Genomic DNA, 25327 nt, shown 5'->3' on the forward strand with positions numbered 1-25327 from the left:
TAACCAATTGCCTGAAACATTTGTTTGGGTCAAAATGACTCTATTTTGGTCTCCAAGTGTCTAAAAAGCCTTTTTTAGTCAAAATAACTGCGTTTGGTCACCAAAGGTCTGAAAAACTTTTTTAGCCAAAATGACTTTTTAGTATCTTAAAAAGCCGGTTTTAGACAAGATAATTGCATTTGGTAACCAATCGCCTGAAACATTTGTTTGGGTCAAAATGACTCTATTTTGGTCTCCAAGTGTCTAAAAAGCCTTTTTTAGTCAAAATAACTTTATTTGGTCACCAAAGTTCTGAAAAACTTTTTTAGCCAAAATGACTGTATTTTTGTCTTTTAGAGTCTTAAAAAGCCGGTTTTAGACAGGATAATTGCATTTCGTAACCAGTGATCTGAAAACATTTTTTTGTTCAAAATGACTCTATTTTGGTCTCCAAGTGTCTAAAAATCCCTTTTTAGTCAAAATAACTGCATTTGGTCACCGAAGGTCTGAAAAACTTTTTTAGCCAAAATGACTGTATTTTCGTCTATTAGAGTCTTAAAAAGCCGGTTTTGGACAAGATAATTGCATTTGGTAACCAATCGCCTGAAACATTTGTTTTTCAGACCTTGTGTGACCAAACGTAGTTATTTTGACTAAAAATGGGTTTTTAGACACTTGGAGACCTAAATAGAGTCATTTTGACCAAAAACATTTTTTCAGGCCATTGGTTACCAAATGTAGTTTATCTTGTCTAAAAGCAGTGTTTTAAGACTCTAAAAGACAAAAATACAGTCATTTTGGCTAAAAAAGTTTTTCAGACCTTTGGTGACCAAATGCAATTATCTTGTCCAAAACCGGCTTTTTAAGACTCTAATAGACGAAAATACAATCATTTTGACTAATTTTTTTTTCAGACCTTTGGTGACCAAATACAGTTATTTTGACTAAAAGGGGCTTTTTAGACACTTGGAGACCAAAATAGAATCATTTTGACCAAAAAAATGTTTTCAGATCACTGCATACGAAATGCAATTATCTTGTCTAAAACCGGCTTTTTAAGACTCTAAAAGACAAAAATACAGTCATTTTGGCTAAAAAAGGTTTTCAGACCTTTGGTGAACAAATGCATTTATTTTGACTAAAATAGGCTTTTTAGACAATTGGAGACCAAAATAGTCATTTTGACACAAACAAATGTTTCAGGCGATTGGTTACCAAATGCAATTATCTTGTCCAAAACCGGCTTTTTAAGACTCTAATAGACGAAAACACAATCATTTTGACTACATTTTTTTTTCACACCTTTGGTGACCAAATACAGTTATTTTGACTAAAAGGGGCTTTTTAGACACTTGGAGACCAAAATAGAGTCATTTTGACCAAAAAAATGTTTTCAGATCACTGGTAACGAAATGCAATTATCTTGTCTAAAACCGGCATTTTGACTAATTTTTTATTTCAGACCTTTGGTGACCAAATATAGTTATTTTGACTAAAAAAGGCTTTTTAGACACTTGGAGACCAAAATAGAGTCATTTTGACCAAAAAAATGTTTTCAGATCACTGGTAACGAAATGGAATTATCTTGTCTAAAACCGCCTTTTTAAGACTCTAAAAGACAAAAATACAGTCATTTTGGCTAAAAAAGTTTTTCAAACCTTTGGTGACCAAATGAAGTTATTTTGACTAAAAAGGGCTTTTTAGACACTTGGAGACCTAAATAGAGTAATTTTGACCAAAAACATTTTTTCAGGCCATTGGTTACCTTGTACAAGGTACTTTACCTTGTCTAAAAGCGGTGTTTTAAGACTCTAAAATTCAAAAATATAGTCATTTTGGCTTAAAAAGGTTTTCAGACCTTTGGTGAACAAATGCAGTTATTTTCACCAAAGGTCTGAAAAAAAAATGTAGTCAAAATTATTGTATTTTCGTCTATTATAGTCTTAAAAAGCCGGTTTTTGAAAAGATAATTGCATTTGGTAACCAATCGCCTGAAACATTTGTTTGGCTCAAAATGACTCTATTTTGGTCTCCAAGTGTCTAAAAAGCCATTTTTAGTCAAAATAACTGCATTTGGTCACCAAAGGTCTGAAAAAAAAATGTAGCCAAAATGACTGTATTTTTGTCTTTAAGAGTCTTAAAAAGTCGGTTTTAGACAAGATAATTGCATTTGGTAACCAATCGCATGAAACATTTGTTTGGGTCAAAATAACTCTATTTTGGTCTCCAAGTGTCTAAAAAGCTTATTTTAGTCAAAATAAAGGCATTTTTTCACTAAAGGTCTGAAAACCTTTTTTTTAGCCAAAATGACTGTATTTTTGTCTTTTAGAGTCTTAAAACACCGCTTTTAGACAAGATAAACTACTCTTGATAACCAATGGCCTGAAAAAATGTTTTTGGTCAAAATGACTCTATTTAGGTCTCCAAGTGTCTTAAAAGCCCTTTTTAGTCAAAATAACTACGTTTGGTCACACAAGGTCTGAAAAACTTTTTTTAGCCAAAATGACTGTGTTTTTGTCTATTAGTCTTAAAAAGCTTGTTTTAGACAAGTTCGTTGCATTTTGTTACCAGTTATCTAAAAACATTTTTTGGTCAAAATGACTGTATTTTGATCTCCAAGTGTCTAAAAAGCTTATTTTAGTCAAAATAAATGCATTTTGTCACCAAAGGTCTGAAAAACTTTATTTAGCCATAATGACTTATTTTTGTCTTTTAGAGTCTTAAAAATCCGGATTTAAACAAGATAATTGCATTTCGTATGCAGTGATCTGAAAACATTTTTTTGGTCAAAATGATTCTATTTTGGTCTCCAAGTGTCTAAAAAGCCTTTTTTAGTCAAAATAACTGCATTTGGTCACCAAAGGTCTGAAAAACTTTTTTAGCCAAAATGACTGTATTTTTGTCTTTTAGAGTCTTAAAACACTGCTTTTAGACAAGATAATTGCATTTCGTTACCAGTGATCTGAAAACATTTTTTTGGTCAAAATGACTCTATTTTGGTCTCCATGTGTCTAAAAATCCCTTTTTAGTCAAAATAACTGCATTTGGTCACCGAAGGTTTGAAAAAAAAATTTAGTCAAAATGATTGTATTTTCGTCTATTAGAGTCTTAAAAAGCCGGTTTTGGACAAGATAATTGCATTTGGTAACCAATGGCCTGAAAAAATGTTTTTGGTCAAAATTACTCTATTTAGGTCTCCAAGTGTCCAAAAAGCCCTTTTTAGTCAAAATAACTACGTTTGGTCACCAAAGGTCTGAAAAACTTTTTTAGCCAAAATGACTGTGTTTTAGTCTTTTAGAGTCTTAAAAAGCCGGTTTTAGACAAGATAATCGCATTTCGTATGCAGTGATCTGAAAACATTTTTTTGGTCAAAATGACTCTATTTTGGTCTCCAAGTGTGTCTAAAAAGCCCCTTTTAGTCAAAATAACTGTATTTGGTCAAAAATGATTGTATTTTCGTCTATTAGAGTCTTAAAAAGCCGGTTTTGGACAAGATAATTGCATTTGGTAACCAATCGCCTGAAACATTTGTTTGGGTCAAAATGACTATTTTGGTCTCCAAGTGTCTAAAAAGCCTGTTTTAGTCAAAATAAATGCATTTGTTCACCAAAGGTCTGAAAACCTTTTTTTAGCCAAAATGACTGTATTTTAGTCTTTTAGAGTCTTAAAAAGCCGGTTTTAGACAAGATAATTGCATTTCGTAACCAGTGATCTGAAAACATTTTTTTGGTCAAAATGACTCTATTTTGGTCTTTAAGTGTCTAAAACGCCCTTTTTAGTAAAAAAAAACTGCATTTGGTCACCAAAGGTCTGAAATAAAAATTTAGTCAAAATGACTGTATTTTCGTCTATTAGAGTCTTAAAAAGCCGGTTTTGGACAAGATAATTGCATTTGGTAACCAATCGCCTGAAACATTTGTTTGGGTCAAAATGACTCTATTTTGGTCTCCAAGTGTCTAAAAAGACTATTTTAGTCAAAATAAATGCATTTGGTCACCAAAGGTCTGAAAACCTTTTTTTAGCCAAAATGACTATTTTTGTCTTTTAGAGTCTTAAAAAGCTGGTTTTAGACAAGATAATTGCATTTCGTTACCAGTGATCTGAAAACATTTTTTTGGTCAAAATGACTCTATTTTGGTCTCCATGTGTCTAAAAAGCCCTTTTTAGTCAAAATAACTGCATTTGGTCACCAACCGCCTGAAACATTTGTTTGGGTCAAAATGACTCTATTTTGGTTTCCAAGTGTCTAAAAAGCATTTATTTTTTTGCATTTAATCACCAAAGGTCTGAATTTTTTTTAATATTTATTGAGTATAAACAGTACACTGAATAAATACCATGAACGGTAGACATAATCAGTTACAGAACCAGTGTTCGGAAAAATACAAATATATAAAGGATATAACAGCAACAGTACAGGAAAACGTCATCCATAAACCATTGCATTCAGGTGAAAATTACAGCCAAGTAAACAAACCTGAGCATGTGCCCCTGTGCATAAGAGAAGGATAAATAAAAACATAGTTATTCCCTCCCAATAGTAATAGGACCATGAACATCTAGCAATATAGCACACACCTCCGTAAAATAGCAAAAACCCACCTGAAGTACTAAGTGCAAAGGAGAAGGGAAGGGAAAAAAGGAAAACAGTGGCAGAAAATTTAAAGGTTGGGGGGAGGGGGAAAGGAAGGGAGGACTCTGCACGCTAGACCTTCTCAAGAAATGCTACCCTATCCAATGAGCAGGCGATCCATAACCAACTGGGGGGAGCCAAGGCCGGGTCATCCAACCAAGGTTGCCATAACGGGGCAAATTTCTTGTGAGCATTTCGATGCTGGTATGGCTTTTCCCTGATTAAAGAGGCATTGACCTGTGTTATCCACTGGCCCCTGCTCGGCACCCTGGAGGCGATCCAAAATCGATGATTGATGAGAGGCAAAGATCCCACGTCTGCCCATCTATGGGTCCAAGATCCCCCCTCCCACCCCGCACGAGCAGGGAGGGAAGAGGGGTCCTGCACGGATCCCAACAGAAGGACATAAACCTGTGAGATCATACCCTTCTTGTCCGAGACCCGAAACACCTCACCCAACAGGCAGTGAGTGTCGGGTGTCAAAGAAGCCAAGCCTGCCTGGGCCATCATCGCGTGTCTCAATTGTAGGTAGCGAAAGAAACAGTGCCTAGGAACATCAAACTCCCTCTGTAATTCCTGAATATATTTCAGTACCCCAGCTCTGAACAATTGTGCTATAAAATATACACCATGGGCCTCCCACATCTCCGCGCCCTCTAGACGAAACAGTTCCGAAAAGTTGCATTTATGCCAAATCGGAGTCTGAGGAAGGTAACCCCTGATCTGCAACATCCCCTTGGCACAGTGCCACACCATGCGAATCAAGGCGAGTGTGGGTAACCGAGTCCCCATATTGGAGAACCCCGCTTCAAGGTGTACAAGGACAGGGTGAGGCAAGTCAGTAGGGACCCAATAGGAACGAATGGATCCAAAAGACCCCAGCCCCCCATATGCTGAACCTGGAAGGCTAGAAAATATACTCTGGGGTTGGGGACTGCCCTATCCTTGCCCATCTGCAGGGTAGCCAATTTAATCCTAGCCACTTTTTAGCACCAGATCAGTTCTCGGAACTGGGAGTCAATCCTATACAACCATTTCCTGGGTATCCAGATTGGGGAGTTGTGCAAGACATAAAGAAGTTGAGGAGCCCACACCATCTTAATTAGATTGACTCGCCCAGCCACCGACAAGGGAACTTTGCAGCAGAGGTACGAGGTTCAGTGTGATATACTGGGTAGGATCAGGAGACACCTGGATCCCCAAATATTTGAAGCAGTCAACCACTCGCACTGTGGATGCACAGTCCGGAAGAGGCTGAGTTATGGGATCAAGGGGCATTAAAACTGATTTATCCCAATTTATGGAAAATCCCGACAGGGACCCAAAATAGTCAATAAGGAACATTACCGCCCGCAAGGATTCCCCTGTATCACCTAGGTAGAGCAGTGTGTCATCCGCATAGAGTGAGATAACGTCTGCATGGGAGCCCCTTCTGAACCCCACTATGTCAGGGGAGGACCGAATCCGCGCTGCTAAGGTCTCCAGTGCCATGGCAAACAGCAATGGAGATAGTGGGCAGCCCTGTCTAGTCACCCTGTGCAAACAGAAGGGTCCAGAAAGCTCCCCTTTCACCCTCAGTCTGGCCGTGGGGGCAGCGTACAGTACCCGCACCCAGTTCAGAAAGTTCTCTCACACACCAATGCGTTTGAGAACTTCCCATAGGTACACCCATTCAACACTAGCGGCATCTAGCGAAAAGACTGCCCGGTTCCCAGGGTTGTCTACTGGGATCTGAAGGTTCAGAAATAGTCGGCGGAGATTAAGTGCCGTCGATTTGGTCAGGATAAACCCCGATTGATCCCTATGGACAACCCCCTGGACAACAGAGGACAGCCTAGTGGCCAGTATCTTAGCTAGAATTTTAACATCTGCTATTTGACCCAAACAAATGTTTCAGGCGATTGGTTACCAAATGCAATTATCTTGTCCAAAACCGGCATTTTAAGACTCTAATAGACGAAAATACAATTATTTTGACTAAATTTTTTTTCAGACCTTCGCTGACCAAATGCAGTTATTTTGACTAAAAAGGGATTTTTAGACACATGGAGACCAAAATAGAGTCATTTTGACCAAAAAAATGTTTTCAGATCACTGGTAACGAAATGCAATTATCTTGTCTAAAACACACTTTTTAAGACTCTAAAATACAAAAATATAGTCATTTTGGCTAAAAAAGGTTTTCAAACCTTTGGTGAACAAATGCATTTATTTTGACAAAATAGGGTTTTTAGACATTTGGAGACCTAAATAGAGTCGTTTTGACCCAAACAAATGTTTCAGGCGATTGGTTACCAAATGCAATTATCTTGTCAAAAACCGGATTTTTAAGACTCTAATAGACGAAAATACAGTCATTTTGACTTATTTTTTATTTCAGACCTTTGGTGACCAAATATAGTTATTTTGACTAAAAAAGGCTTTTTAGACACTTGGAGACCAAAATAGAGTCATTTTGACCAAAAAGATGTTTTCAGATCACTGGTAACGAAATGCAATTATCTTGTCTAAAACCGGCTTTTTAAGACTCTAAAAGACAAAAATACAGTCATTTTGGCTAAAAAAGTTTTTCAGACCTTTGGTGACCAAATGCAGTTATTTTGACTAAAAAAGGCTTTTTAGACACTTGGAGACCAAAATAGAGTCATTTTGACCAAAAAAATGTTTTCAGATCACTGGTAACGAAATGCAATTATCTTGTCTAAAACCGGCTTTTTAAGACTCTAAAAGACAAAAATACAGTCATTTTGCCAAAAAAAAGGTTTTCAGGCCTTTGGTTACCAAATGCAATTATCTTGTCTAAAACCGGCCTTTTAAGACTCTAAAAAAAAAATGCAATCATGGCTAAAAAAGTTTTTCACAGACCTTTGGTGACCAAATGCAGTTATTTTGACTAAAATAGGCTTTTTAGACACTTGGAGACCAAAAAAGTCATTTTGACCCAAACAAATGTTTCAGGCGATTGGTTACCAAATGCAATTATCTTGTCCAAAACCGGCTTTTTAAGACTCTAATTAGAGGAAAATACAATTATTTTGACTAAATTTGTTTTTCAGACCTTCGGTGACCAAATGCAGATATTTTGACTAAAAAGGGATTTTTAGACACATGGAGACCAAAATAGAGTCATTTTGACCAAAAAAATGTTTTCAGATCACTGGTAATGAAATGCAATTATCTTGTCTAAAACCGGCTTTTTAAGACTCTAAAAGACAAAAATACAGTCATTTTGGCTAAAAAAGTTTTTCAGACCTTTGGTGACCAAATGCAGTTATTTTGACTAAAAAAGGCTTTTTAGACACTTGGAGACCAAAATAGAGTCATTTTGACCAAAAACAAATGTTTCAGGCGATTGGTTACCAAATGCAATTATCTTGTCCAAAACCGGCTTTTTAAGACTCTAATAGACGAAAATACAATTATTTTGACTAAATTCTTTTTTCAGACCTTCGCTGACCAAATGCAGTTATTTTGACTAAAAAGAGATTTTTAGACACATGGAGACCAAAATAGAGTCATTTTGATCAAAAAAATGTTTCCAGATCACTTTTAACGAAATGCAATTATCTTGTCTAAAACCGGCTTTTTAAGACTCTAAAATACAAAAATACAGTCATTTTGGCTAAAAAAAGTTTTTCAGACCTTTGGTGACCAAACGTAGTTATTTTGACTAAAAAGGGCTTTTTGGACACTTGGAGACCTAAATAGAGTCATTTTGACCAAAAACATTTTTTCAGGCCATTTGTTACCAAATGTAGTTTATCTTGTCTAAAAGCAGTGTTTTAAGACTCTAAAAGACAAAAATACAGTCATTTTGGCTAAAAAAGTTTTTCAGACCTTTGGTGACCAAATGCAGTTATTTTGACCAAAAAAGGCTTTTTAGACACTTGGAGACCAAAATAGAATCATTTTGATCAAAAAATGTTTTCAGATCACTGCATACGAAATGCAATTATCTTGTCTAAAACCGGCTTTTTAAGACTCTAAAAGACGAAAATACAATCATTTAAACTACATTTTTTGTTTAAAACCTTTGGTGACCAAATACAGATGTTTTGACCAAAAGGGTCTTTTAAGACACTTGGAGACCAAAATAGAGTCATTTTGACCAAAAAAATGTTTTCAGATCACTGGTAACGAAATACAATTAACTTGTCTAAAACCGGCATTTTAAGACTAAAAGACAAAAATACAGTCATTTTGGTTAAAAAAAAGTTTTTCAGACCTTGTGTGACCAAACGTAGTTATTTTGACTAAATATGGCTTTTTAGACACTTGGGGACCTAAATAGAGTCATTTTGACCAAAAACATTTTTTCAGATCACTGGTAACGAAATGCAATTATCTTGTCTAAAACTGGCTTTTTAAGACTCTAAAAGACAAAAATACAGTCATTTTGGCTAAAAAAATTTTCAGACCTTTGGTGACCAAACGTAGTTATTTTGACTAAAAAGGGCTTTTTGGACACTTGGAGACCTAAATAAAGTCATTTTGACCAAAAACATTTTTTCAGGCCATTGGTTACCAAATGTAGTTTATCTTGTCTAAAAGCAGTGTTTTAAGACTCTAAAAGACAAAAATACAGTCATTTTGGCTAAAAAAGATTTTCAGACCTTTGGTGACCAAATGCAGTTATTTTGACTAAAAAAGGCTTTTTAGACACTTGGAGACCAAAATAGAATCATTTTGACCAAAAAAATGTTTTCAGATCACTGCATACGAAATGGAATTAAATGGAATTAAAACCGCCTTTTTAAGACTCTAAAAGACAAAAATACAGTCATTTGGGCTAAAAAAGTTTTTCAAACCTTTGGTGACCAAACGAAGTTATTTTGACTAAACAGGGCTTTTTAGACACTTGGAGACCTAAATAGAGTCATTTTGACCAAAAACATTTTTTCAGGCCATTGGTTACCAAGAGTACTTTACTTTGTCTAAAAGCGGTGTTTTAAGACTCTAAAATACAAAAATATAGTCATTTTGGCTTAAAAAGGTTTTCAGACCTTTGGTGAACAAATGCAGTTATTTTCACCAAAGGTCTGAAAAAAAAAATGTAGTCAAAATTATTGTATTTTCGTCTATTAGAGTCTTAAAAAGCCGGTTTTTGACAAGATATTTGCATTTGGTAACCAATCGCCTGAAACATTTGTTTGGCTCAAAATGACTCTATTTTGGTCTCCAAGTGTCTAAAAAGCCTTTTTTAGTCAAAATAACTGCATTTGGTTACCAAAGGTCTGAAAAAGTTTTTTAGCCAAAATGACTGTATTTTTGTCTTTAAGAGTCTTAAAAATCCGGTTTTAGACAAGATAATTGCATTTCGTAACCAGTGATCTGAAAACATTTTTTGGTCAAAATGACTCTATTTTGGTCTCCAAGTGTCTAAAAAGCCCCTTTTAGTCAAAATAACTGTATTTGGTCACCAAAGGTCTGAAAAAAATGTAGTTTAAATTATTGTATTTTCGTCTATTAGAGTCTTAAAAAGCCGGTTTTGGACAAGAAAATTGCATTTGGTAACCAATCGCATGAAACATTTGTTTGGGTCAAAATGACTTTATTTTGGTCTCCAAGTGTCTAAAAAGCTTATTTTAGTCAAAATAAATGCATTTTGTCACTAAAGGTCTGAAAACCTTTTTTTAGCCAAAATGACTGTATTTTTGTCTTTTAGAGTCTTAAAACACCGCTTTTAGACAAGATAAACTACTCTTGGTAACCAATGGCCTGAAAAAATGTTTTTGGTCAAAATGACTCTATTTAGGTCTCCAAGTGTCTTAAAAGCCCTTTTTAGTCAAAATAACTACGTTTGGTCACACAAGGTCTGAAAAACTTTTTTTTAGCCAAAATGACTGTGTTTTTGTCTATTAGTCTTAAAAAGCTTGTTTTAGACAAGTTAATTGCATTTTGTTACCAGTGATCTAAAAACATTTTTTGGTCAAAATGACTCTATTTTGATCTCCAAGTGTCTAAAAAGCTTATTTTAGTCAAAATAAATGCATTTTTTCACCAAAGGTCTGAAAACCTTTATTTAGCCATAATGACTGTATGTTTGTCTATTAGAGTCTTAAAAATCCGGTTTTAGACAAGATAATTGCATTTCGTAACCAGTGATCTGAAAACATTTTTTTGGTCAAAATGATTCTATTTTGGTCTCCAAGTGTCTAAAAAGCCTTTTTTAGTCAAAATAACTGCATTTGGTCACCAAAGGTCTGAAAAACTTTTTTAGCCAAAATGACTGTATTTTTGTCTTTTAGAGTCTTAAAACACTGCTTTTAGACAAGATAATTGCATTTCGTTACCAGTGATCTGAAAACATTTTTTTGGTCAAAATGACTCTATTTTGGTCTCCATGTGTCTAAAAATCCCTTTTTAAACAAAATAACTGCATTTGGTCACCGAAGGTTTGAAAAAAAAATTTAGTCAAAATGATTGTATTTTTGTCTAATAGAGTCTTAAAAAGCCGGTTTTGGACAAGATAATTGCATTTGGTAACCAATGGCCTGAAAAAATGTTTTTGGTCAAAATGAATCTATTTAGGTCTCCAAGTGTCCAAAAAGCCCTTTTTAGTCAAAATAACTACGTTAGGTCACCAAAGGTCTGAAAAACTTTTTTAGCCAAAATGACTGTATTTTAGTCTTTTAGAGTCTTAAAAAGCCGGTTTTAGACAAGATAATCGCATTTCGTATGCAGTGATCTGAAAACATTTTTTTGGTCAAAGTGACTCTATTTTGGTCTCCAAGTGTGTCTAAAAAGCCCCTTTTAGTCAAAATAACTGTATTTGGTCAAAAATGATTGTATTTTCGTCTATTAGAGTCTTAAAAAGCCGGTTTTGGACAAGATAATTGCATTTGGTAACCAATCGCCTGAAACATTTGTTTGGGTCAAAATGACTATTTTGGTCTCCAAGTGTCTAAAAAGCCTATTTTAGTCAAAATAAATGCATTTGTTCACCAAAGGTCTGAAAACCTCTTTTTAGCCAAAATGACTGTATTTTTGTCTTTTATAGTCTTAAAAAGCCGGTTTTAGACAAGATAATTGCATTTCGTAACCAGTGATCTGAAAACATTTTTTTGGTCAAAATGACTCTATTTTGGTCTCCAAGTGTCTAAAAAGCCCTTTTTAGTAAAAAAAACTGCATTTGGTCACCAAAGGTCTGAAATAAAAATTTAGTCAAAATGACTGTATTTTCGTCTATTAGAGTCTTAAAAAGCCGGTTTTGGACATGATAATTGCATTTGGTAACCAATCGCCTGAAACATTTGTTTGGGTCAAAATGACTCTATTTTGGTCTCCAAGTGTCTAAAAAGACTATTTTAGTCAAAATAAATGCATTTGGTCACCAAAGGTCTGAAAAACATTAGTTACATTTAGTCAAAATGACTATTTTTGTCTTTTAGAGTCTTAAAACACTGCTTTTAGACAAGATAAACTACATTTGGTAACCAATGGCCTAAAAAAATGTTTTTGGTCAAAATGACTCTATTTAGGTCTCCAAGTGTCTAAAAAGCCCTTTTTAGTCAAAATAACTACGTTTGGTCACCAAAGGTCTGAAAAACTTTTTTAGCCAAAATGACTATATTTTTGTATTTTAGAGTCTTAAAAAGACGGTTTTAGACAAGATAATTGCATTTCGTTACCAGTGATCTGAAAACATTTTTTTGGTCAAAATGACTCAATTTTGTCTCCATGTGTCTAAAAAGCACTTTTTAGTCAAAATAACTGCATTTGGTCACCAACCGCCTGAAACATTTGTTTGGGTCAAAATGACTCTATTTTGGTCTCCAAGTGTCTAAAAAGCATTTATTTTTTTGCATTTAATCACCAAAGGTCTGAATTTTTTTTAAATATTTATTGAGTATAAACAGTACACTGAATAAATAACATGAACGGTAGACATAATCAGTTACAGAACCAGTGTTCGGAAAAATACAAATATATAAAGGATATAACAGCAACAGTACAGGAAAACGTCATCCATAAACCATTGCATTCAGGTGAAAATTACAGCCAAGTAAAAAAACCTGAGCATGTGCCCATGTGCATAAGAGAAGGATAAATAAAAACATACAGTTATTCCCTCCCAATAGTAATAGGACCATGAACATCTAGCAATATAGCACACACCTCCGTAAAGTAGCAAAAACCCACCTGAAGTACTAAGTGCAAAGGAGAAGGGAAGGGAAAAAAGGAAAACAGTGGCAGAAAATTTAAAGGTTGGGGGGAGGGGGAAAGGAAGGGAGGACTCTGCACGCTAGACCTTCTCAAGAAATGCTACCCTATCCAATGAGCAGGCGATCCATAACCAACTGGGGGGAGCCAAGGCCGGGTCATCCAACCAAGGTTGCCATAACGGGGCAAATTTCTTGTGAGCATTTCGATGCTGGTATGGCTTTTCCCTGATTAAAGAGGCATTGACCTGTGTTATCCACTGGCCCCTGCTCGGCACCCTGGAGGCGATCCAAAATCGATGATTGATGAGAGGCAAAGATCCCACGTCTGCCCATCTATGGGTCCAAGATCCCCCCTCCCACCCCGCACGAGTAGGGAGGGAAGAGGGGTCCTGCACGGATCCCAACAGAAGGACATAAACCTGTGAGATCATACCCTTCTTGTCCGAGACCCGAAACACCTCACCCAACAGGCAGTGAGTGTCGGGTGTCAAAGAAGCCAAGCCTGCCTGGGCCATCATCGCGTGTCTCAATTGTAGGTAGCGAAAGAAACAGTGCCTAGGAACATCAAACTCCCTCTGTAAGTCTTGAATATATTTCAGTACCCCAGCTCTGAACAATTGTGCTATAAAATATACACCATGTGCCTCCCACATCTCCGCGCCCTCTAGACGAAACAGTTCCGAAAAGTTGCGATTATGCCAAATCGGAGTCTGAGGAAGGTAACCCGTGATCTGCAACATCCCCTTGACACAGTGCCACACCATGCGAATCAAGGCAAGTGTGGGTAACCGAGTCCCCATATTGGAGAACCCCGCTTCAAGGTGTACAAGGACAGGGTGAGGCGAGTCAGTAGGGACCCAATAGGAACGAATGGATCCAAAAGACCCCATCCCCCCATATGCTGAACCTGGAAGGCTAGAAAATATATTCTGGGGTTGGGGACTGCCAAGCCACCACTATCCTTGTCCATCTGCAGGGTAGCCAATTTAATCCTAGCCACTTTTTAGCACCAGATCAGTTCTCGGAACTGGGAGTCAATCCTATGCAACCATTTCCTGGGTATCTAGATTGGGGAGTTGTGCAAGACATAAAGAAGTTGAGGAGCCCACACCATCTTAATTAGATTGACTCGCCCAGCCACCGACAAGGGAACTTTGCAGCAGAGGTACGAGGTTCAGTGTGATATACTGGGTAGGATCAGGAGACACCTGGATCCCCAAATATTTGAAGCAGTCAACCACTCGCACTGTGGATGCACAGTCCGGAAGAGGCTGAGTTATGGGATCAAGGGGCATTAAAACTGATTTATCCCGATTTATGGAAAATCCCGACAGGGACCCAAAATAGTCAATAAGGGACATTACCGCCCGCAAGGATTCCCCTGTATCACCTAGGTAGAGCAGTTTGTCATCCGCATAGAGTGAGATAACGTCTGCATGGGAGCCCCTTCTGAAACCCACTATGTCAGGGGAGGACCGAATCCGCGCCGCTAAGGTCTCCAGTGCCATGGCAAACAGCAATGGAGATAGTGGGCAGCCCTGTCTAGTCCCCCTGTGCAAACAGAAGGGTCCAGAAAGCTCCCCTTTCACCCTCAGTCTGGCCATGGGGGCAGCGTACAGTACCCGCACCCAGTTCAGAAAGTTCTCTCCCACACCAATGCGTTTGAGAACTTCCCATAGGTACACCCATTCAACACTATCGAATGCCTTAGCGGCATCTAGCAAAAAGACTGCCCGGTTCCCAGGGTTGTCTACTGGGATCTGAAGGTTCAGAAATAGTCGGCGGAGATTAAGTGCCGTCGATTTGGTCAGGATAAACCCCGATTGATCCCTATGGACAACCCCCTGGACAACAGAGGACAGCCTAGTGGCCAGTATCTTAGCTAGAATTTTAACATCCATTGTGAGTAGAGATATGGGCCTTTAGGAATCCGCCAAAAGCGGATCCTTGCCGGGCTTCAGCAGGAAAACAACTATAGCTTCGGACATAGAGGCAGGAAGGTGGCTGTTAGGGATACAAGAGGTAGCCTGATGGCAGAGGAAGGCCCCACGTGTGCCAGAGGGCGGTGCTTAGACGGGAACCCCCAAGGTAAGTGACACAGGCTAACCTGAGGTGCGGAATCTAAGTATCCACCGGTTTTCACCAGAGCCTCTAGTGGTGAGGATGGATTTTGCTGCGTGTGGATACCAGGTCGCAGTCCTCAGGGTCGCCCCACCAAGGGAGAAGCCGGTCATGATCCGAAGGCAGATAAGCAGACAAGGGAGATCCGAGAGAATGGTCAAACAAGCCGGGGGTTAGGACGGGCAGCAGGTCAACAAGGTCAGGAACAAGCCAAAGGTCAAAACGGATATCAAACAGGTAACAGGAAGCAGGCTTCAGGAACACAGGAAGAGCTGCAGACAAGTCAGCAAAGACACAGTGCTTCTGAGCTGTTTAAATAAGGCAGCCTGTTTGCCAATTACTGCAATTAGTCTGCTCTAGGTTAACCCTTTAGATTGCAGATTCATGACAGCACATCAGTGTGCTCAGGAAGCATTCCTAACAACGGCCAATACGGAAGGCTTCGTTATATACCCGCAGCAGCACGGGCACCAACTGTTCAGCGTATCGGCTGTAAACCTCCGACGGGATACCATCAGCCCCCGGAGATTTACCAGGCTTAGTAGATTTCAAGGCCGCATAAAGTTCATTTTCCGTAAGGGGGGCCCCAAGCACAGCCACGTCCCAGGCAGACAGAGAAGGCAAATCGCAGGAAGCCAAAAAAATCGGCAATTTCTCGTGAGTCAGCCGAGATCTTAGAGGAGTAAAGATCAGCATAAAACTTCCCAAGTACTCTCCGTATGTCAGCCGTGGTGTGCCAGAGCACCCCCTGAGGATCCTTAATCTGGGGTATAAATGCCACAGGCTGCTGCGAGCGAACCAGCATGGCCAACATATGACCCGTGTTTTCTCCCTTCTAAAAATACCTCTGCTGCAAGAATAAGCGCTTGTTTTCAGCCTTTTGAATCGAAACCGACTTGGCCATAGATTGGGCAGCCAGCCACGACCTCTGAGTATCATCTGACGGGTCCCTAACATAAGTTTCCTCCGCTCTAGTCACTGCGTCCAACACAGTATTCTCCCATTGCCTGGTGTCCGTTTTAATGGCATTAACCGTACGTATAAACTGACCTCCCATGAATGCCTTAGCCGCATCCCACACCACCCCCACCCCTGCGGATTCCAAATTGTCAGCAAAAAAGGATGTTAGTTTGGGTGGCAGGGGATCAGGACTAGGAAAGAGCGTCAGCCAGAATGCATTGAGTTTCCAAAGGGATTTCCCCGCCACGACCACCAGAGGCAGTAGCGAACCATTACCCAGCCCCAGATCTATCCTAGACAATCCCGAGTGTGACGCCGAGAAGCACGAAAACTTTCGTACCTCAGGGTGGCCCATCCTCCAGACATCTGTCAGTCCGAGTTCACCCACCAACCGAGCAAGGGGCGTAGCCCCCCGGCCAGCATAGGTCCACCGGAGTGAGAGGAAAACCTATCCCAGGCAGTAAAGTCCCCAACATCAGCGGGGGCACATCAGGAAGTTGAGCAATATGTGGCACGATAAGTTTAAGTACCCCTGCAGAATACGGGGGGGGGGCACAAGTACACACCTAAGGCTTGCTAGTTGGCAGGATAAAACAAACCGGCCCTCAGGGTCAATCACAGACTTTGAGCATAGAAACCGTACCCCCTTCTTAATCAAAATACACAACCCTCTCGAATAAGTGGAGTAAACAGAGTGGAACTGGTGACTAAATACGCTAGGAGCTAGACACGGGGAAGTGGAAGGAGACATATGGGTCTCCTGCAGGCAAACCACATCTGCCTGCAGGCGTTTGATGGTGCGGAGCACCGCCGTCCTCTTTACCGGGTTGCTGAGGCCCCGCACATTCCAGGACATCACACAAATATTATCAGCCATAGTCAAAATGTAGCCATACACGGAGCGTCAGGCAACCCGGCCAGGGAGGTGAAAGAGGGCACCCAGAAAAGGTGAACCCACTACACCCCATCAGCACAGCCCAGCTATATAGAGAGAGCAACAGGAGTAGTCGCCCAGCTCACACAGTACCGGTGCAGCCCCAGCATAGAGAACAGTCAATAGGAACATCCACAGCATAGGGTAAAATAATAGCAGTAGAGCGACAAAGTACATGCAGGAAAAGCAAAAATCGAACCAAAGTCCAGGACCAGAAAAAAGGCAAAAAGGGGGGAACAAAAAGGCAATACACGTCTGCCACGTGTGGGGGAAGGGACGAGTCAATAGGGCATGTCCAGTCACGACCAAGGGGGGGGGAAACCGAAGAGGGACCACCGATGCCAGTGTAGTCTCCTCAAAATTAGCAACCATGTGAGAGGTAGCAACCATTAGTGCAGCAGAAGAGCTCCCATCATAACAGGAAAAGTGTGTGTAACATCAAGTGCCAGGTATAGGCAGGAGAACCGAAAGGATCCATGACCGGCCGAAAGAGTACAAAAGTTCCAAAAAGTAGAAACGATCCTCAAAGGTCTTCTCGCCTGGGGGAAGTGGCCGCCCGCAGGGCCCCACCATTAGCATCCAGCCATTGAACAGCAGCAGAAGGCTTGTCAAAGAACAACACCTCATCCCGGGCCACCACCCAGAGCCTGGAAGGGTACAGCATAGCGTATTGAACATTCAAGTCCCGCAATCTCCTCTTGACCTCTACAAATTTCGCACGCTGTTTCTGCACCACCACAGAGTAATCGGGGAACAGGGAGATCCTTGAGTTGTCAATCTTGAGCCTACCCTGCATTCCCCTGGCTTTAGTAATTGAGGAATTTGAAGATGAAAGTGCGCGGGGGGGGGGGCTCCAGGAGGAAGAGGTCGCATAGGCACCCTATGAGCACGTTCCACCGAAAACATGGAAGTAAAGGATTCTTGCCCAAAAGTAGAGAGCAGCCATTGTTCAATGAAAGCCACAGGATCTTTACCTTCCGCCCGCTCAGGGATCCCAATTGCTCTGATATTACTCCGTCTCATCCTATTCTCCAAGTCATCCAGACGAGCAGCTTGCTGGGCTGAGAGCAGGGCAGTATGTTTCACTTTCCTTTGCAAAGGCGCCATGTCATCCTCCAGGGAGCTGACCCTGCCTTCCACTGCCGCTGTCCTCTCCCTCAATTTCTGCATATCATGTCTCATGAACGATATCTCAGCCTTGACCCCCTTTAACTCCGCTGTCAGGGCCGTAATTGAGGTGGTACAGGTGGTAACCACAGCCATAATGTCCTGCAACGTGGGTTCTGTGCCCGGGGTAGGAGATGATTGCCTCAGGGCCTGGTCTGCATCTGCTGCCTCCCAATCAGCAATCTGGCGGGAGAGATCCTTAAAGGGAACAGTGTCATCCGTGTCTGCATGCGACCCCGGTGAGCCGGATCGATGGTCCTCAGATAGAGTTTGGGGGTCCCGGGCAGCAGGCTTAGCAAAAAGCTTTTGAGCAGCCTCCAGATATGTGGCCTTCTGTGCTGCGCGCTGCGAGGCGCCGCCATCTTGGATCGGGCCGGCCTGTGCGGATTTCCCTCTTTACCCTTCTTAGACATCACAGCGAGAAGATGGAGGACTCACCGGGTGATCACCGCACTCCAGGGAACACAGGGCACCGAGTGACGGTAGAAATCGGAGCAGGATAAGGAGTTACACAGGATAACTACCAGGATCAACAGCGGAGCTCACAGCATGCACGTCCGCTCACACCCGCAGCTCGGCCACGCCCCCCTGAAAAAAAATTTAGTCAAAATGACTGTATTTTTGTCTTTTAGAGTCTTAAAAGGCTTGTAGGCTTTTTAGACACTTGAAAACCAAAATAGAGTCATTTTGACCCAAAAAAATTTTGTCAGGCTATTGGTTACCACATGCAGTTATCTTGTCTAAAAAGCGGCTGTTTAAGACTCTAAAAGACGAAAAGATGAAAATTTTGACAAAAAAAGTCAGACCTTTGATGACCAAATGTAGTTAATTTGACTAAAAAATGCTTTTTAGACACTTGGAGACCAAAATAATTTAACTTTGACCAAAAAATTTTTTTCAGGCCATTGGTTTACCAAATGCAGTTATCTTGTCTAAAACCGGCTTTTTAAGACTCTAAAAGGCGAAAATATAGTCATTTTGACTAAAAACAATTTTCAGACCTTAATGACCAAATGCAGTTATTTTGAGGAATAAAGGCTTTTTAGACACTTGGAGACCAAATTAGAGTCATTTTGACCAAAAAATTTTTTCAGGCCATTGGAGACCAAATGCAGTTATCTTGTCTAAAACAAGCGTTTTAAGACTCTAAAAGACGAAAATAGTCATTTTGACCAAAAACATTTTTTCAGGCTATTGGTTACCACATGCTGTTATCTTGAAAGCCAACGAATAAAGGAAAAGCCAAAAGCCTACAGCACCTGGTATTCCCAGCTGGTCTCCCATCCAGGTACTAACCAGGCCTGACCCTGCTTAGCTTCCGAGATCAGACAGGACCAGGCGTGTTCAGGGTGATGTGGCCGTAGGCGATCACCACTGCCACCATCGACCCCTTTGAACTTGGCCATGGCAAGATGGCACCTCAGGAGAAACAAAAAAAAGCCAACGAATAAAGGAAAAGCCAAAAGCCTACAGCACCTGGTATTCCCAGCTGGTCTCCCATCCAGGTACTAACCCGTATAGATGATCGAACGGTTTGGGTCGACCATCGGTTCGACCCGAACATTGGGTGTTCGAAATTCGGCCGAATTCCGAACTTTTTGCGGTAAAAGTTCGGAATTCAGCCACCAGAACCGCCCAAAATGCACTGGTACAGGAACTGGGCTTTAAAAGAACGTGATTGGCCCAGAAACATCAGCAAAAGCCAATGAGGGGGCAGGAGTCTTCTGGGAACGTGATTGGAGTGACTACGGAGACCAGGTTCCAATCAGAAGTGAATACGCCCACAGTATATAAGATAGCCCCGCCTAACCCCTAGCACAGTGATACAGAGTCTGTTGAAGAGAGTGGAAGCATTTCTCTTACTCCTGCTTTGCTACACTATGTTTTCTGCATAGGCGAGTGCTTCTAAAGCTCCATATAGCAGAATTGCATTCAGCTTACAGCCAGTCAGTGTAGTTAGAAATACAGCGATTGTGCTGGTTTTTTGAGTTAGAAATGAGGAAAGGGATATCTAGTGTAGTTAGGGAACTTTGTACCACAGTAGTTAGATGTAATAATCTAGTTTCTGTAGGGAAAGTGAAAGTGAAAGTGTGAGGGTTCTGTGTAGTGAGCACGTTCCACAGTGCTGATATATCTACAGCAGGTATACGTGCTTGCTAGTCAGCAAAATACATTGCCTCAGTGACAACTTAACGCCTGTTCTTGAAAGCGTTAGGTCCACTGTGCAAAAGGCTTTGCAACTGTGCGTGACACGCATCTGCTGTGCTGTATTCAGCGACAACTGTGGGTCGCATAGCAGTGTGCATTTTTCACCGCACAGAGTTGCCAACGCCTCAGTGACAAATATGCCAGGTAGACCAAGAAAAGGCATATGTGGCCCTGCTGCGGAAAGGGGCACAGCTTCTAGGGTGTCTAGAGGCAGGGGTGGACGTGGTGGTCAGTCCTCAGCCAGGCCACCATTTGCGGACCCGCCGGCAGCGGGTAAAACTATCCGGTCCCGGATCCTCAGAGACAGGAAGTCGAGTGAGGGCAAGATGGCCCTCACTCGACTCTATGGTCTTGGAGGACCGGAGCTACATCAAAAGACATTGCCTAGCAACCGGTTTAAAGGGCCACTTTTTTTTTTCTTTTTTTTTTTCCTCTTTCAACAATTTTTTTTTTCTTTTTTAGTGCAGTTGTGAGGTGTGAGGTCTTTTTGACCCCAGATCTCACAATAAAGAGGACCTGTCATGCCTATTTCTATTACAAGGGATGTTTACATTCCTTGTAATAGGAATAAAAATTATCAAAACATTTTTTTTTTAAACTGTATAAAAATAAAAAAATAATAAATAAAATAAATAGGAAAAAAAGAAATTAAAGCGGTCTGTCGCCGCAGAAGCAAACGCATACGCAAGTCCTGCCCACATATGTAAACGGTATTCAAACCATACATGTGAGGTATCGCCGCGATCGTTAGAGTGAGAGCAATAATTTGAGCCCTAGACCTCCTCTGTAACTCTAAGCTAGTAACCTGCAGAAATTTTCAAAATGTTGCCTATGGGGATTTTTAAGTACCAATGTTTGGCGCCATTCTGTGAGAATGCGCAATTTTCAAGCATGACATGTTGGGTATCTAATTACTCGGCGTAACATTATCTTTCACATTATGGAAAAAAATTGGGCTAAATTTACTGTTTTCTTATTTTTTAGTTCAAAAAAGTGAATTTTTTTCAAAAAAATCGCATTTGGAAGACTGCTGCGCAAATATGGTGTGATAAAAAATATTGCAACGATCTCCATTTTATTCTCTAGGGTCTTTGCTAAAAAAAAATATATAATGTTTGGGGGTTCCAAGTAGTTTTCTAGCAAAAAAAATGATTTTAGCTTGTAAACACCAAGTGTCAAAAATAGGCCCAGTCTTAAAGTGGATAAATGGACAACTTTGTGAAAAGGGCTACTGGAATGTTAGGCCTATGTTTGTGGCCAGGCTGTGAAAAAGTGTTACACATGTGGTATCGCCATACTCAGGAGGAATAGCAGAATGTATTTTGGGGTGCAATTTTTGCTATGTACATGCTATGTGTTAGAAATATTGCATAAATGGACAGCTTTGTGTAAAAAAACGTGTTTTCATTTTCTTTCCACATTTTCCAAAAACTTGTGGAAAAAAATGACATTCAAAAGACTCATTATGCCTCAAAAATTATACGTTGGGCTGTTTGCTTTCCAAAATGGGGTCATTTTATGGGGGTTTCCATTGTCCTGGTGCTCCAGGGCCTTCAAAAGTGCGATAGGTTGTCAGGAAATGATATGTGTAATTTGTGCTCCTAGAATGCCGAACGGTACTACTTGGATGTTAGGCCTCTGTATGTGGCCAGGCTGTGAAAAAGTCTCACACATGTGGTATCGCCATACTCAGGAGGAGTAGTAGAATGTTTCAAAATGTTGCCTATGGGGATTTTTAAGTACCAATGTTTGGCGCCATTCTGTGAGAATGCGCAATTTTGAAGCATTACATGTTGGGTATCTAATTACTCGGCCATACTCAGGAGGAGTAGTAGAATGTGTTTTGGGGTGTAGTTGCAAGTATACATGTGCTGTGTGAGAGAAATAACCTGTTAATAAGGCAATTTGTAAAAAAAAAACTCATTTTGCAAAGCATTGTGGGAAAAAATTACAACTTCAAAAAACTCACCATGCCCCTTATTAAATACCTTGGAATGTCTACTTTCCAAAAAGGGGTCATTTGGGGGGTATTTGTACTTTCCTGACTTTTTAGTGTCTCAAGAAATGAGATAGGCCTTCAGTACATCAGGTGTGATCAAGTGTGATCAATTTTCAATGATTCGCACCATAGCTTGTGGACTCTATAACTTTCACAAAGACCAAATAATATACACTTATTTGGTTTTTTTTACCAAAGATAAGTAGCAGTATAAATTTTGGCCAAAATTTGTGAAGAAAAATGACTAATTTGCAAAATTTTATGACAGAAACAAAGAAAATTTTGTTTTTTCACGATATTTTCAGTCTTTTTTTATTTATAGCACAAAAAATAAAAAACCCAGTATTTATCAAATAGCATCAAAAGAAAGCTCTATTTGTGTAAAAAAAAAAGGACACAATTTTTGTATGGGTACAGTCTAAAAATCCCTTTTTAGTCAAAATAACTGCATTTGGTAAGCGAAGGTCTGAAAAAAAAATGTAGTCAAAATAATTGTATTTTCGTCTATTAGAGTCTTAAAAAGCCGGTTTTGGACAAGATAATTGCATTTGGTAACCAATCGCCTGAAACAATTGTTTGGGTCAAAATGACTCTATTTTGGTCTCCAAGTGTCTAAAAAGCCTTTTTTAGTCAAAATAACTGCATTTGGTCACCAAAGGTCTGAAAAACTTTTTTAGCCAAAATGACTGTATTTTTGTCTTTTAGAGTCTTAAAAAGCCGGTTTTAGACAAGATAATTGCATTTCGTTACCAGTGATCTGAAAACATTTTTTTGGTCAAAATGACTCTATTTTGGTCTCCATGTGTCTAAAAATCCCTTTTTAGTCAAAATAACTGCATTTGGTCACCGAAGGTCTGAAAAAAAATTTAGTCAAAATGATTGTATTTTTGTCTATTAGAGTCTTAAAAAGCCGGTTTTGGACAAGATAATTGCATTTGGTAACCAATCGCCTGAAACATTTGTTTAGGTCAAAATGACTCTATATTGGTCTCCAAGTGTCTAAAAAGCCTTTTTTAGTCAAAATAACTGCATTTGGTCACCAAAGGTCTGAAAAACTTTTTTTGGCAAAATAACTGTATTTTTGTCTTTTAGAGTCTTAAAAAGCCGGTTTTAGACAAGATAATTGCATTTCGTTACCAGTGATCTGAAAACATTTTTTTGGTCAAAATGACTCTATTTTGGTCTCCATGTGTCTAAAAATCCCTTTTTAGTCAAAATAACTGCATTTGGTCACCGAAGGTCTGAAAAAAAATTTAGTCAAAATGATTGTATTTTCGTCTATTAGAGTCTTAAAAAGCCGGTTTTGGACAAGATAATTGAATTTGGTAACCAAAGGTCTGAAAACCTTTTTTTGGCAAAATGACTGTATTTTTGTCTTTTAGAGTCTTAAAAAGCCGGTTTTAGACAAGATAATTGCATTTCGTTACCAGTGATCTGAAAACATTTTTTTGGTCAAAATGACTCTATTTTGGTCTCCAAGTGTCTAAAAAGCCTTTTTTAGTCAAAATAACTGCATTTATTCACCAAAGGTCTGAAAAACTTTTTGAAAGTTTTTCAAAAAAAAGTCATTTTGATCAAAAAAATGTTTCCAGATCACTTTTAACGAAATGCAATTATCTTGTCTAAAACCGGCTTTTTAAGACTCTAAAATACAAAAATACAGTCATTTTGGCTAAAAAAGTTTTTCAGACCTTTGGTGACCAAACGTAGTTATTTTGACTAAAAAGGGCTTTTTTACGCTTTTTTCAATACGCTATGCTGTACCCTTCCAGGCTCTGGGTGGTGGCCCGGGATGAGGTGTTGTTCTTTGACAAGCCTTCTGCTGCTGTTCAATGGCTGGATTCTAATGGTGGGGCCCTGCGGGCGGCCACTTCCCCCAGGCGAGAAGACCTTTGAGGATCGTTTCTACTTTTTGGAACTTTTGTACTCTTTCGGCCGGTCATGGATCCTTTCGGTTCTCCTGCCTATACCTGGCACTTGATGTTACACACACTTTTCCTGTTATGATGGGAGCTCTTCTGCTGCAGTAATGGTTGCTACCTCTCACATGGTTGCTAATTTTGAGGAGACTACACTGGCATCGGTGGTCCCTCTTCGGTTCCCCCCCCCCCTTGGTCGTGACTGGACATGCCCTATTGACTCGTCCCTTCCCCCACACGTGGCAGACGTGTATTGCCTTTTTGTTCCCCCCTTTTTGCCTTTTTTCTGGTCCTGGACTTTGGTTAGATTTTTGCTTTTCCTGCATGTACTTTGTCGCTCTACTGCTATTATTTTACCCTATGCTGTGGATGTTCCTATTGACTGTTCTCTATGCTGGGGCTGCACCGGTACTGTGTGGGCTGGGCGACTACTCCTGTTGCTCTCTCTATATAGCTGGGCTGTGCTGATGGGGTGTAGTGGGTTCACCTTTTCTGGGTGCCCTCTTTCACCTCCCTGGCCGGGTTGCCTGACGCTCCGTGTATGGCTACATTTTGACTATGGCTGATAATATTTGTGTGATGTCCTGGAATGTGCGGGGCCTCAGCAACCCGGTAAAGAGGACGGCGGTGCTCCGCACCATCAAACGCCTGCAGGCAGATGTGGTTTGCCTGCAGGAGACCCATATGTCTCCTTCCACTTCCCCGTGTCTAGCTCCTAGCGTATTTAGTCACCAGTTCCACTCTGTTTACTCCACTTATTCGAGAGGGGTGTGTATTTTCATTAAGAAGGGCGTACGGTTTCTATGCTCAAAGTCTGTGATTGACCCTGAGGGCCGGTTTGTTTTATCCTGCCAACTAGCAAGCCTTAGGTGTGTACTTGTGCCCCCCCCCGTATTCTGCAGGGGTACTTAAACTTATCGTGCCACATATTGCTCAACTTCCTGATGTGCCCCCGCTGATGTTGGGGGACTTTACTGCCTGGGATAGGTTTTCCTCTCACTCCGGTGGACCTATGCTGGCCGGGGGGCTACGCCCCTTGCTCGGTTGGTGGGTGAACTCGGACTGACAGATGTCTGGAGGATGGGCCACCCTGAGGTACGAAAGTTTTCGTGCTTCTTGGCGTCACACTCGGGATTGTCTAGGATAGATCTGGGGCTGGGTAATGGTTCGCTACTGCCTCTGGTGGTCGTGGCGGGGAAATCCCTTTGGAAACTCAATGCATTCTGGCTGACGCTCTTTCCT

Source organism: Pelophylax lessonae, assembly GCF_965119305.1.
Source record: "Pelophylax lessonae genome assembly, chromosome: 6".
NCBI classification, from domain to species: Eukaryota; Metazoa; Chordata; class Amphibia; order Anura; family Ranidae; genus Pelophylax; species Pelophylax lessonae.